Here is a 14,004-nt window from a genome sequence, read left to right on the forward strand (position 1 = left end):
TGTTCTTGTTGGCCGCCTCAACTGCTCCATTTGCCTTAGGGCGGTATGAGATAGAATTTCGATGTGTAATCTTGAACTGCTGACATACCTCTTTCATCAGATGACTATTGAGATTAGCCCCATTATCTGTAATGATCACCTTCGGTATCCTAAACCGGCAAATGATATTCGAATGCACAAAATCAACCACCGCCTTCTTGGTTACGGACTTGAATGTTTTAGCCTCTACCCACTTGGTGAAATAATCGATGGCCACCAGAATAAACCTGTGCCCGTTGGACGCTGCTGACTCGATTGTTCCAATGACATCCATTCTCCAAGCAACAAAAGGCCATTGTGCAGACATTGTATGTAATTCAGATGGTGGAGAATGAATCAAATCTCCATGCTCTTGGCACTGGTGACATTTACGCACAAAACTGATACAGTCTCGCTCCATAGTGATCCAATAATAACCTGCTCGGAGAATCTTCTTTGCCAACACGTACCCGCTCATATGCGATCCATAGACTCTAGAATGTACTTCAGTCATGATGGACACGGCCTGTCTGGCATCTAAACATCTTAATAACCCGAGATCTGGAGTTCTTTTGTACAAAACTCCTCAACTGAAGAAAAATCCACTTGCCAAGCGACGAATTGTTCTTTTTTGATCACCTGTGGCTTGTACCGGATATACTCCCCTTCGGATGTATTCCTTGATGTCGTGAAACCAAGGCTCCCTGTTGAGCGCTTCCTCCACCATGTTACAATAAGCATGCTGATCACGGACCTGAATATGCAACGGGTCTACATAGGCCTTATCTGGATGATGTAACATTGACGCCAGAGTAGCCAAAGCATCAGTGACCTCATTGTGGATCCTCGGAATATGCCTGAACTCTATTGATTGAAACCACTGACAACGATCATGCAAGCATTGCCGGTACGGTATGAGTTTTAAATCCCGTGTTTGCCATTCTCCCTGAATTTGGTGTACCAGAAGGTCCGAGTGACCCAAGACCAAGACTTCCTAGACACCCATGTCCACAGCCATCCTCAAACCCAAAATGCATGCCTCATATTCCTCCATGTTGTTAGTACAGTAGAACCGAAGCTGTGCTATAACAAGGTAATGATGCCCTGTTTTAGAAACAAGTACCACTCATATTCTAACGCCTTTCATGTTAGCAACACCATCAAAGAAAAGCTTATATCCTGGCCTTTCAATCTGTTCCAACTCATCAATGTGCATTACCTCTTCATCAGGGAATTAAGTCTTCAAAGGTTCGTATTCTTCATTCACAGGATTCACAGCCAAATGGTCAGCCAATGCTTGTGCTTTCATTGCGGTCCTAGTCACATAGATAATGTCAAATTCTGTGAGCAAGATCTGCTACTTTGCGAGCCTTCCCGTCAGCATAGGCTTCTAGAAGATATACTTCAACGGATCCAAGCAAGAGATGAGGTAAGTAGTATAAGAGAACAAATAATGTTTCAGCTTCTGGGCTACCCAAGTTAGGGCGTAACACGTCCTCTTAAGCTGAGTGTACTTAACCTCGTAAGATGTGAACTTCTTTCTGAGATAATATATGGCCTGCTCCTTCCTGCCAGTGATGTCATGCTGTCCCAACACACATCCAAATGAATTGTCCAAGACTGTCAAATATAGAATCAAAGGTCTCCCTGGTTCTGGCGGGACCAACACAGGTGGGTTTGACAAGTACCTGTAAGCACGTGATTTTTGCTTCACGGACAATCGCTCCAAAAGAAAACAAAAATAGTGACAAATGACTCCGCTGTACAATTCTTTCGATTTTTCGTGGCATGTGCTGTTTAGTCATTTGTGGTTCGGTCCATGTTGCATTTGATCTTATCAATCAAAATACAAAGTATGTCTGTCATGGTAATCAAACCGTAATTCGGTCATTGAAAGAAAATTCAAAAAATATATATATTTGCATCGTCCGTTCTAGGTTGTGATTTAACTTGCTTAAACATTTTAATTTGGCGTGATATTGGTGTTGAAGTGTTACATTGTTGTTTGTTTTAATTTCATTTGTTTTATTATTTATTTGTTATTTTTCATTTTTTGTTTTAAAATTAGAAAACAAAGAAAAGTGATAAAAATTGATTTGGGCCCAAGAAATGAAACAAAATAGGCCCAAAACCACGTCCAAGGACCCGGTCCAAACCAGGCCTTCCCAGGCACCTCCCAAAACGACGCCGCATCAGGCGTCTGATCTGAGCCGTTCAAACACACCCATCCAACGGTCCACATACACACCCGTAACCCGACCTGTTTAGCCGGTACAACCCAACCCATCACTTAAACCCAAACGACCCCGTTTTAATACCAAACGACCTCGTCTCACCCCTCACCATCAGATCCAAGCCGTTGAGATCATCTGATCCAACGGCTCAGATCTAAACCCCTAGACCATATATAAGCTTTCTATCACACCCCACGCCCCCTATCCGAAACCCCCCCTTCACTCATCTCCTTCCCCAAAGCTTGAAACCCCCCAAACCCTAGATCCGCCCTGATTCCCCTTTCACCAGAACCCGGCAGCATAAACGCCGATGACCCCCTCTTGAACACCCTAAGACCCCCTCACTCTCCTGAACATGGATCTGTTACTCCCTAGCCTCAAATCACCTCCCATCGTCTCGAATCTGGATTTGAAGATTCGAGACAAAACTCGATCTATGCCAAACCTCACCATCTTCATACCAGACACTCCCCTGACCTCCCTCGTGACCAAACCAGGCCTGGTTTGGTCCGAATCTATCCACAACTTCTAAAAAACCAGATCTGAAAATCCAGACCTTAGAACACATGAACCTGGGGAATCCGGCTAGCCTTAACGGGGGTTTGAGGTCTAATAGACCTTAATCAAGGTGTTCTCATGTGAGAACACCCTGATTAAAGTTTGTTCGGCCTCAAAGGGTCAAAGTTGAGTCAGATTTGGTTCAGTTTTGTTTGGACATTTTTTGGTAAGTTTTCTTTTCCTTTTTGTTTTATTCAACTGCTAGTTAAGTTGTCAGCATGTTTCGTTGTGTATGTTTGGTTATTTTCTTTTGTTATTTTCCATTCGGATTTCTTCCATCTATGTCAAAGACCTTTTATTGGGTCAGTTGATTTTCTGTGTGTTCTGAATGTATTCTGTGGTATACATGATCGTCAATTAAATTAGTCGTCAAATGAGTTAATTCATATAGGTTCCCAGTGATTGAACAAAGTTGTCTGAAGTCATTCGGGACTCTATACGTGTTGTTTATATGAACGATTGATTGTTATGTGTTACGATTAATATAGTCGAGTCGATGTATGTCGTCAATTAGTTTCAGTCATTAATGGTAACAACTTGATCCGTGTTGTTTATTTCTACTGTGATCGTATTTGAATCCCATTAGGAACTGAATTGTATTGCCTATTGGTTTTGTTCAAAGTTGAATTAAAAGAACATCTAGGGGGTAGGTTATAATGGCAGTTCAGACTTTGAGCTTAAATGGATGCCATGTTCACTTAGTTCAGATGGTGGGCAGCATACGTATGGTCAGTTGTTTTGGATTAAAATAGCCTGACAGCACATGCTGTCAGATTATATTCCTGCTGCCCATACTTTGGTTAAATAAACAAGAGATTAGGACACTTTAACAACAAAAAGAGAGAGGGGCTGTCAGGGATTTCATGGGAGTTTTGTTATTTAAAATGAGTGAGTGGAAAAACAACAGGGAGGGGGAATTTTGAGTGGTCAAACAGACTGTAAAGTGTTAAGGTTAGGCTATAAAAGAGGCAGACTTTCCATTAGAAGGGGAGATTTTTTCTTTTGGATCCGAAAAGAGGAGGTTCTTCTAAAAAAAAAAAACTTAGTCTTGAGAGAGGTCTTGTGAGTTAAAGGAAACTGAAAAAATATAAGGAAATTTCCAGAAACACTGTAACCAAACACTGTCTGAAAACTACAGAAGAATTCATATTGGTCAAGCTGTCTTGGCCAAGTTCTGTTGTTTGCCCTAATTGAGCTGCTTGTGATTGTTGAACTGCTGGTGTTGCTGCATCGAATACTCTATTATTTCTTTTGTTTCACTACTCTTTTCTGGGATTGCTTGTTTGGTGCTCGACCATCTGTTGGTTTTCTTTGTTCTGGAAACTGTTGCTGGTTGTCTGTGGACTGTGGAAAACACTTGTGGTTGTTGGTTTGTTGCTGTGTTGTTGCTGTGTATCTGCTGTTGCTGTGTTTGTTGCATACTACCCAGCTGATCATTCCTTTCTTCTTTTGTTCTCTATACCAGGTACACAACCAATACACTGTCAAATGTAACTGGAAAATTGAGCATGAATACAAAAAGAAAAGACCTGAAGTTGACTTTCATACATAGATTGTTACATTAGATATCATGTACTGTATAATAATTTTCATTCCTGTGTTGACAATAGAAGTAGCCTGTATGCCCAGTGTATATCAATATAGATTAGCTGAATGATAGTTTATATATGTATGCTGATAGGTGAAAATATTCCCAATGAAATAGGTTGTATCTTAGACTTAGTTTAACTTTGTAGTATGTCCTTTAATGTAGGCCAAGCATGAAAATCGTACTCTACTAGTTAAGTTCTTTCCTTTCTGATAAACTGCTTCATATAACTGGTAAACCATGTTTTAAGACAAAGAACACGGAGACTGCAATCTCAACCTCACGAAGGTCGAGCCCAGGTCGAAACAGACCAAGCAGGCCTGCATCGAACAAACAATGGCCCAGGTCTGGTCCATCACGCATGGGTTGGATTTGGGCCCTTAATTTTTGCTCGCCTGACTGTGTACGTGGCCGTGCTTCTAATTTTGTGCAAGCACTCGGAATTCTGTATAGATAACTTGCAAGCATGTAATTAACTAGGGCTATCTACTGTTTTCAATTAGTAGAGACAAACGCGACAAGAAACGTAGTTGCTATAGGATATCCTTTTAAAATAAGGACGAGATGAGCCTCGACAAAAAAATAAAGAAAAACGCACAAATTGCGGGGCCCTTGTTAAATATATATATGTTGAAGCATTCAGTCCCTAAGGTGGGTCGTTTAGCAAATCTCACGACCCTCCCGGAATAATAACGCGATAGCCTCTTTAAGCGCGCATTTAATAATTTTACCTTCTTAAATTCGGGTGCGCATTTATGTGACCCAAATCCAAATCTCGACGGATTCGAAATGTGTTTCTAATCACGGGTACATTGATTGTGACGTGGTTCGAGATGCATGTCCATGACGTCGCAAATTCCTTTTAAAAATAGAACGAGACGAGCCTCGACAAACAAAATGTACAAAGCTGCGGGGCCCTCTAGATGTATGTATATATTAAAGTATTTAGAATTCGGGATATGCCGTTTAACGAATTTTTACGACTTTCCCCAAAATAACAAGACGCTAGTTGCTTTAGGCGCGCCTTTAACAATTTATTTTCCTTAATTCGGGTGCACATTTATGTGACCCAAATCCAAATCTCAACCGAGTCGAGATATATCGATAACCACGGGTACATTGATGTAACGTGGTTCGAGATATGTTTTCACGACGTTGCAATTCTCGTAAAAATAATAATAATGACAAAAGCGGTTAAAAGATAAAATTTGCACATGGTTCATAATTGTATTTAAAATCAGATAAATAAGCCGAATATAACAGTTGAGCGACCGTGCTAGAACCACGGAACTCGGGAATGCCTAACACCTTCTCCCGGGTTAACAGAATTCCTTATCCGGATTTCTGGTACGCAGACTGTAATATGGAGTCATTCTTTTCCTCGATTCGGGATTAAAATTGGTGACTTGGGACACCCTAAATCTCCCAAGTGGCGACTCTGAAATAAATAAACAAATCCCGTCTCGATTGTCCTTTAATTGGAAAAACTCCCATGTACCCTCGCGGGTACGTAAAAAGGAGGTGTGACAGCTCTGGCGACTCTGCTGGGGACTTTACCCAGAACCACTGGTTCAGGGTTAGAAATTCGAGCTTAGATGAATTGTTATATTTGGTTTTATCTGATTTTGTTATATGATACATGCCTAATGTGCTAAATGATGCTTTTACCGCTTTGATTTATGTGAACTGTATATAAACTGTGCCGAAACCCTTCTCTTCTTACCTCCGGGGAGAAGCTCGCTGGTCGAGACTCCCTATTCTGTTAGTGTCAATACCTGAAATAAGAAAGAGGCCGGACAAGTTACAAAGCCGGACGATCTCGCGGGTCCCCGGTACGTAGCCCCCTCCTCGACTCGAGTTGTCCGCTCGGGTACACAGTCTAGAACAAATACCCAGGTTGTGAACCTAGTATAACGAAACTTCATGCCGGATCCCTAGTAGGAACGCTTATTTGCATCATGTTGCATTTGACTTAGGGGACTCAACACAGGGGTTGGGTCCGTCTAGGACTAGCAACCTGAAATGAAAAGACCATCCTGCTGCATCCTATTTGTTTTGCGCATCTATTTGCTTCAGTTCCGCATGCTGACCGGTTTCTAAAAATAAAAGGAAAAAATAGGAGCGTAGGGAGATAATTACTTCTTTTGGAAAAACCAATGTCCGAGTAGTGTCGAAAATAATATAAAAATTACTTCTAGTTGGATTTTTTTTTAAAAAAAATATATAAAAAATAATATAAAAATTTTCTTTTTATCACTTTCAAAATCAAAAAAAAAAGAGAAGGTATTTATTTAAAAGTAAAAAAAAAAAAAACGGAAAATTCATAATTCAAAAATGTTGTTTCTTTCGTAGTACCCCTTTTATAAACTCAGACTAATAGTCCAAATATTTCCTAAAAAATAAATATTTTCTTTAGTCTTTATCTCTTTTCAAAAGAAAATAAAAAATAAAAAATATATATTCTCGTTTTCTAGGTTTATTTGATTTTCTCTATTCACGATATCCCGAACTACGCCGGTTTGATTCTCACCGGATGTGAGATACGTAGGCAACCCTAGTCGGGTTCAACCCCATTTTTGCTAAAATAGCCAAAATCAATAAATAAAAAAAAAAAAAAAGAGAAAAGATGTGTCAAATTTTAAAAGAGTCATAAATAAGTCAGGTGATGCTGTTTTGTCATAAATAGCCGAATGTTCCCGAAAAGGGACGCCGGAAGGCTGACTTTGCATAAACAGCCACCTTTGGGTCTTGTTTAGCATTTTTGTCCAGTTGACCCACACAGCCTTAAAATCTTCGTCCCCGAAGTGTTTAAAGGCCGTGTTCAAAACTTGATCCCCTTTGTAAAATATTTTTGAGTCAAGTCATTTTGTTAAAATCACCTTAATAAATGTGCAGGATGAGCACGATGCAAAATGAACATTTTTCAATAATGACCAAAATCCCTGTCAAGTTACGGCTATGGTGGAATGATCTAGGTGTTGAAGGACAAAATGAGGTCAAGAAATATCTGAAAGGTCTCGTGGGTTTGTTGGAAATCCAGCCTCGGGGAGATATCATAAGAGCTTTGGTTACCTACTGGGACCCGGCGCACAATGTTTTCCATTTCTCTGATTTTGAACTCACCCCGACTTTGGAAGAAATGGCCGGGTACATCGGGAATGCTGAACTTCCGTTGAGGCAAAAATACTTGGTCGCCCCAAGAGTTGTCACGGTACATCGGTTCCTAGATTCATTGAAGATACCCAGAACGGTCCACAACCCGGATCTGGCAGCCGGATTTTGTACTCCATGCTTCATATATGATAGGTACGGTCATGAGGGGGGATTCAATAATCCAATCAACAAACTGTGCAGCAAAGGTGTTCGTCAGAAGTGGGACAAACACAGACGGGTAGCTTTCATGATGATGTTCCTGGGCCTTCTGGTATTTCCAAGGAAAGACGGAAACATTGATTTGAAGATATCCGGGGTCGTCAGCACTTTACTCACGCAAAATGACAGTACTCTCGCACCTATGGTGGTATCTGACATCTTTCGAGCTCTTATAGCTTGTAAAGCTGGGGGAAATTTCTTCGAAGGTTGTAACTTGCTCCTACAAATATGGATGACCGAGCACCTCTGCCATCATTCCGAGATTTTGAGCCATGGTTCCCCAGAAAAGACTTGCATAGAAGAATTTTACACGAGAACCAAAGAGATCAGTTTGCCCAAAGGAGTCCTGGCATGGACCTCGTTCTTTCAAGCTCTTACTGCCAGCCAAATACAATGGACGCTAGGATGGTTGCCTGTTGATGAGATCCTATATATGTCGGCAGCTAAAACTCATTTCTTACTGATGGGGCTTAAGAGCATTCAACCTTACGCACCCTGCCGAGTTTTGAGACAGTTCGGAAGATGCCAGACAGTACCTCATGAGGAAGGATCTTAGCACTCAAGCAGTTGAGATAAGTCCTAACGGACAATTCCCAGAAGCGAAGATTCGCCAAATCTGGAGTGAGTGTCAATATTTGAAATCAGATACTTGCGTGCGGGATCGAGCCAAAGGAGAGACGGCGCCAGGTTACCTTGCATGGTATAGAAGGGAATTTGAGCATGAAAGGCCGGCTAAGAGACCCCACATCCGGAATTTCACCGAATCATCGCAAAGGCAGTGGGATTGGTTAGCGAAGGAAAGAGGCTATTGCGCCGAAATCAGCAGGTTGAAGCGACAAATGGAAAGCTTGAAATATGAGCACAATGTGCAAGTTGCTACGAATCTGGGAGAGCGGAACAAGTTAATTCAGGAAAACGAAATGCTCAGAGCCCAGATCAAACAGATAAGGGTGGATGCGGATAAACAGCCAAGGCATCAATCAGGCGAGCAGCTGATAAAAAGGCTAAAAAGTGAAATCAGGGAATGACAAGATGGTTTGGAGAAATCCGAAAACGTCATAGCAAAGCTCAGGGCACAGTGGGATACAAGATCAGATAAGCATCGCCGATACCTGAATCAATTGGAAGGCGACCACGAGAAAACTATTGCTAAAATGAAGAGAGAGATGTCTACACTTGAAATCAAAGCAGCTAATCAGGCCAAGGATCTCCAAATTGAGAGCAGATACTGGTACGACTTGTTGGCCCGAATGAAGTTAGAAGTACGGCAACTGAAGAATCAGCATATCCAAGATGCTCAGGTATTCAAGATGTGCAGCAATCAGATAAAATGCCTACTTATAGAGAAGAAGCAAACTAGAAATAGGATCAAGGCCATTGCCCATGCCATCACCCGACGATGTCTACAATATGAGAACATGACCAGCGTTACCATCCTCTCGGCAGTGATGAGTTATATCAAGCAGACCATGCATGAGCTGGAGCAACTTGAGAGGGATCTCGCACCTAGGACTGCGACAAGGCCGAACGACGCCCCGCGGACACCAATTTTCAAAACCATAATGTACTCATAAGTCAAAGTCTGTATCTTAGCACTTTTTGCTTGTTTTTTTTATCAGGGTGATTTCTGGTCTATTTTTGAGTCTAGGCTTATTTTCAAAGTTTGCTCTTTCGTTTGCAAAATGTAGTTTGTAATAGGCCATTTCAACAATAAAAGGTTGTTTGCTTTTATGCTCATTTGTGCAGAACTACGCCTGGTTTGATTCGCGCGGGGACGTGATGCGTAGGCAATCCCCATAAGATTCGACCGCTCTTAATAAAGAAAGAAGAGAAAATACAAAAATAAATAAAAAGGGAACAAATGAGCAAACCGGGATGACGCATGTTGTTCGAAGCGAAGCATGTAGAAACGGTTAACTGCCTAGGAGCATTGCATCCTCTATGTGTTGTGATCAAATCTGTTAAGCTCTAACGCTAACAAAGTTTGTTGTTGTCTGATCCAGACAAGTTAGTTGTTAAAGAACTCTGGCAACACACTCCTATCAAACCAGATCCAAAGGACCGATAGCAACAAGCATGACTACTTCAGAGAATAGTAATGAGGAAGAGAGGCCGATGAGCCAGTTGCTAAAAGAAGCGATGGAAAAGATTGAAAGGATGGGACTAGAGATGAATGCAATGCAGCTAGCCATAGCCAAAACACAAAAGAGCCCTGAAACACTGGGACACATGCCAGAATACCCTCACTCCGGCCCTTCCACAAGCCGCCCAAATCCCCTTTATCATCAAGAAAGAAGCCCTCATGATTCCCAAGCTCCACCACCCCATCAACCTCTCCCAACACCCAATATTCCCATTTTTGTGGGACCAACATCAGCCCCTTTGCAAAGAACGACCAGTGAGCCATTGTTTCAGGCTCACGATACACAATACTATCCCCCCGAGCCTACGTTTCATGCCCCCGAACCACAGGCTTACAATCCACATTTGGAAGTGCCGGCAGAGATTGAGAAGCCGGCTAAGGCCCCTGAACAGGATGAAGTATTGAGAAAGTTCAAAAGCCTGGAGCAGTCCTTCAGGAACTTGCACGGGCTGGGCAACCAAGTCAGCGTAGCATACAAAGATCTGTGCCCTTTCCCAGACGTCAAACTCCCGGCTGGGTTCAAGATGCCTAAGTTTGATTTATATGAAGGACACGGTGATCCCATGGCACATTTGCGGGGATTATGTAGCAAAATGAGAGGGGCATGCGGCAAGGATGAGCTGCTGATAGCTTATTTCGGCCAAAGTCTGAGCGGATCTGCACTGGAGTGGTATACCAGGCAGGATTCCAGTAGGTGGTATACTTGGGATGATCTGGCGCAGGCTTTTGCAGGTCATTTCCAGTACAATCTCGAGATAGTCCCTGACCGTCTCACATTATTAAGAACTGGGAAGAAACCTGGGGAAAGTTTTCGCGAGTTCGGGTTCCGCTGGAGAGAACAAGCAGCTAGAGTCGATCCTCCCATGAGAGAGGGAGAGATGGTGGACTATTTCTTACAAACATTGGATCCAACCTACTTTGGCCACTTGGTGACAACAGTTGGAAAATCTTTCAACGAGGTGGTCAAGATAGGGGTCATGATAGAAGAGGGTCTGAGGTCTGACAAAATCTTGAACTATTCGGCACTTAAGGCCACGACCCAGGCTATTCAGAGCGGCACGGGAGGTGCGCTGAGAAGAAAGAAAGAAGAGGTTGCCACGATCGAGGCAGGCAGTTGGTCCAGGGCTGGCAGGCCACAATACAACCAACCTAGTCCTCACAGGTCAAACTACCCATACAACCCACCACAAAATTTCTATCCACCTCGAGAACCACATTGTTCCGTACACCAGGCCCAAGTATACACTCAGCCTCCGGTTCGCCCGCAATGGCGTGCGCCGGTTCCCCAGAACATATATACGCCACCACAAAACACCTACCCTCCACCAAGGGCGTATAGAAACCCTCCAGGGGCAGGCTTTCGGGGAAATCCAGATGCTAGGAATGACAGGTTGCGGAAACAGAGAACTTTCACAGAGTTGGGGGAAACCTACACCGTTTTGTTCCACAAGCTGAGGCAATTGGGTTTGGTTAGTCCTGTCCAGACTCGAGAACCAAATCCCCCACCTCAGAATTTGGATCGATCAATAAGTTGTGAATACTGCTCAGGGATGCTCGGGCATGACACCGAGAAGTGTTGGAAGTTAAGGCATGCCATACAGGATCTTATCGACACCAATAAGATCGAGGTCCAGACACCAGAAGCTCCTAACATCAACCAAAACCCACTGCCAGCGCACCACGAAACTCACATGATTGAGTTGGTGTGTGAGGGAGGAGAATTGAGAAAACCCTCACAAACAGTGATGATGATCCAAGCCGCCCCGAAAGAAGTCTCAACCAGTGGAGGAACGAGTGTACAGTCGCAGGGAGAAAGCGTCAAGCCAGTAGTGATATTGGGAAAGAGCCCGTCCGCCATAACAAGCAAACCCGAGCCAAACAAGTTGGTAATATCAGGGGTTCCGCCCGCACATGCTGTTGTGTTAAAGGGGGCATATAGAGAACTGGTCACCGTAAAGCCTGTAGTCCAGCTGCCGATGATTGATAGCAAGGTTGTGCCTTGGAAATATGAAAAGGCGGTGGTGATGTACAAAGGAAAACAGGTGGAAGAAGTTAGTTGTGAAGCGCAAGGGCTGACTCGATCAGGTCGATGTTTTGCTCCGGTGGAGCTAAGAAGAACCAACCCAGTTGCAACCAAGAAACCTGTGTCCGAAGAAGAGGCTGAGGAGTTCCTGAGGAAGATGAAAGTGCAGGACTACTCCGTGGTCGAACAGCTGAGAAAAACACCGGCCCAGATCTCGTTGCTGTCATTACTGATCCATTCTGAGGAGCATCGACGGGCTTTGATGAAGATATTGAACGAAGCTCATGTACCCAATGAGATTTCTGTAAACCACCTGGAAACCATTGCCAGCAAGATTTTCGAGGTGAACATGGTAACATTCTCAGATGATGACCTGCCAATGGAAGGTACAGAGCATAATAAAGCTTTGTACCTAGCTGTCAAATGTGAAGACTCAGTGGTAACTCGAGTACTGGTGGATAACGGCTCAAGTGCCAATATTTGCCCACTATCTACGCTGAATCAACTAAAGATCGACCACTGAAGGATCTACAAGAACAATATCTGTGTCCGAGGGTTCGACGGAAATGGAACAGCCACTGTGGGGGATGTTGTACTTGAACTGACCATCGGTCCAGTCCTATTTACCATGGAATTCCAGGTGTTAGACGCCACAGTATCTTACAACCTGCTGTTAGGACGACCATGGATTCATGCAGCCAAGGCGATGCCCTCCACCCTACATCAGATGGTGAAGTTCGAGTGGGAAAGACAAGAGGTCGTGTTACACGGCGAGGATACAACGTGCACCATGGGCGGAGCCATTGTACCTTTCATAGAGACCGCTGATGACAAAGGTCCTTGGGTCTACCAGATTTTCGATACAGGGTCGGCCAACAAAATTTCTGAAGGAGAAATCATCCCGCACCCTAGGGTAGCTGCCGCAACAGTCATGATGGTCTCAGAAATGCTGGGTAATGGATTTGTGCCAGGAAAAGGCCTGGGAGTCGAGCTTCAAGGGATTGTCCAACCTGTCTCCCTTCCTAAAAATCTGGAAACTTTCGGATTGGGGTTCAAACCAACCGCAGCAGATAGGAAGCAAGCGCGAAAAATGAAGAAGAGGGTCTGGTTTCTGCCTAAGCCGGTGCCACGTCTCTCAAGGTCTTTTGTCAAAGCAAGTGCCAGGGGGTCACCGGTCCCGAAGATTCTAGGACCAGTGATCGGTATAAATGAGGACCTAAATCAGAGTTTTGAGAGGCTATTCGCTGATGTTAGTGTGGTAGAAGCTGGAGAAGGTTCCAGCAGAACAGAGATACAGTTTGTGGGGCCTGAGGCCAAGACCAACAATTGGACAGTTACTCCTCTTCCTATCCGAGGGGAGTCTTGGTAGTAGGCTTTGATTTATGTTTTGTGTGTTTTGTTTTGTCCGGATTATTCCAGGGTGTAATCCAAATTTTACGTTTGTCTTGTAAAAGTGTGAACCCTTTTATCCCGCAAGTTTAATAAAGTTCTCTCTTTTTGTCCTATTTTAATTTTTGTTTTGTTCTTTTTCTTTCTGAACAATTCTCTTTTTACTGGTTCAAATGACATGGCATGCACAGCGGATCTTCGACCTAGTCTAATAAATCAATCTGAATCCAACTCAATGATGCAAGAGGACGTTTGTGACAATGAATCTGAATGTGACGAAGGTGAAGCCTTCGAAGGGATAAACCGAGAACTGTACCAATTTGAGGAAAAACCCAAACCCAACCTAAATGACACTGAGGCTGTGAATCTAGGAGACACTGATAACGTCCAAGAAACCAAAATTAGCATCCACATTGAGCCGAATGTCAGGGAAGAATTGATCAAAACCCTCACAGAATTCAAGGATGTTTTTGCATGGTCATATGATGATATGCCTGGATTAAGCACCAATTTAGTGGTTCACAAACTGCCCACTGACCCGGCATACCCTCCGGTCAAGCAAAAACTAAGGAAATTTAAAACAGAAATGAGTGTAAAGATCAAAGAAGAGGTGATTAAGCAGTTGCAGGCGAAGGTCATTCGGGTCACTCGATATCCCGAGTGGTTGGCCAATGTGGTA

This window comes from Nicotiana sylvestris, chromosome 10 (genome assembly GCF_000393655.2).
Source record: "Nicotiana sylvestris chromosome 10, ASM39365v2, whole genome shotgun sequence".
NCBI classification, from domain to species: Eukaryota; Viridiplantae; Streptophyta; class Magnoliopsida; order Solanales; family Solanaceae; genus Nicotiana; species Nicotiana sylvestris.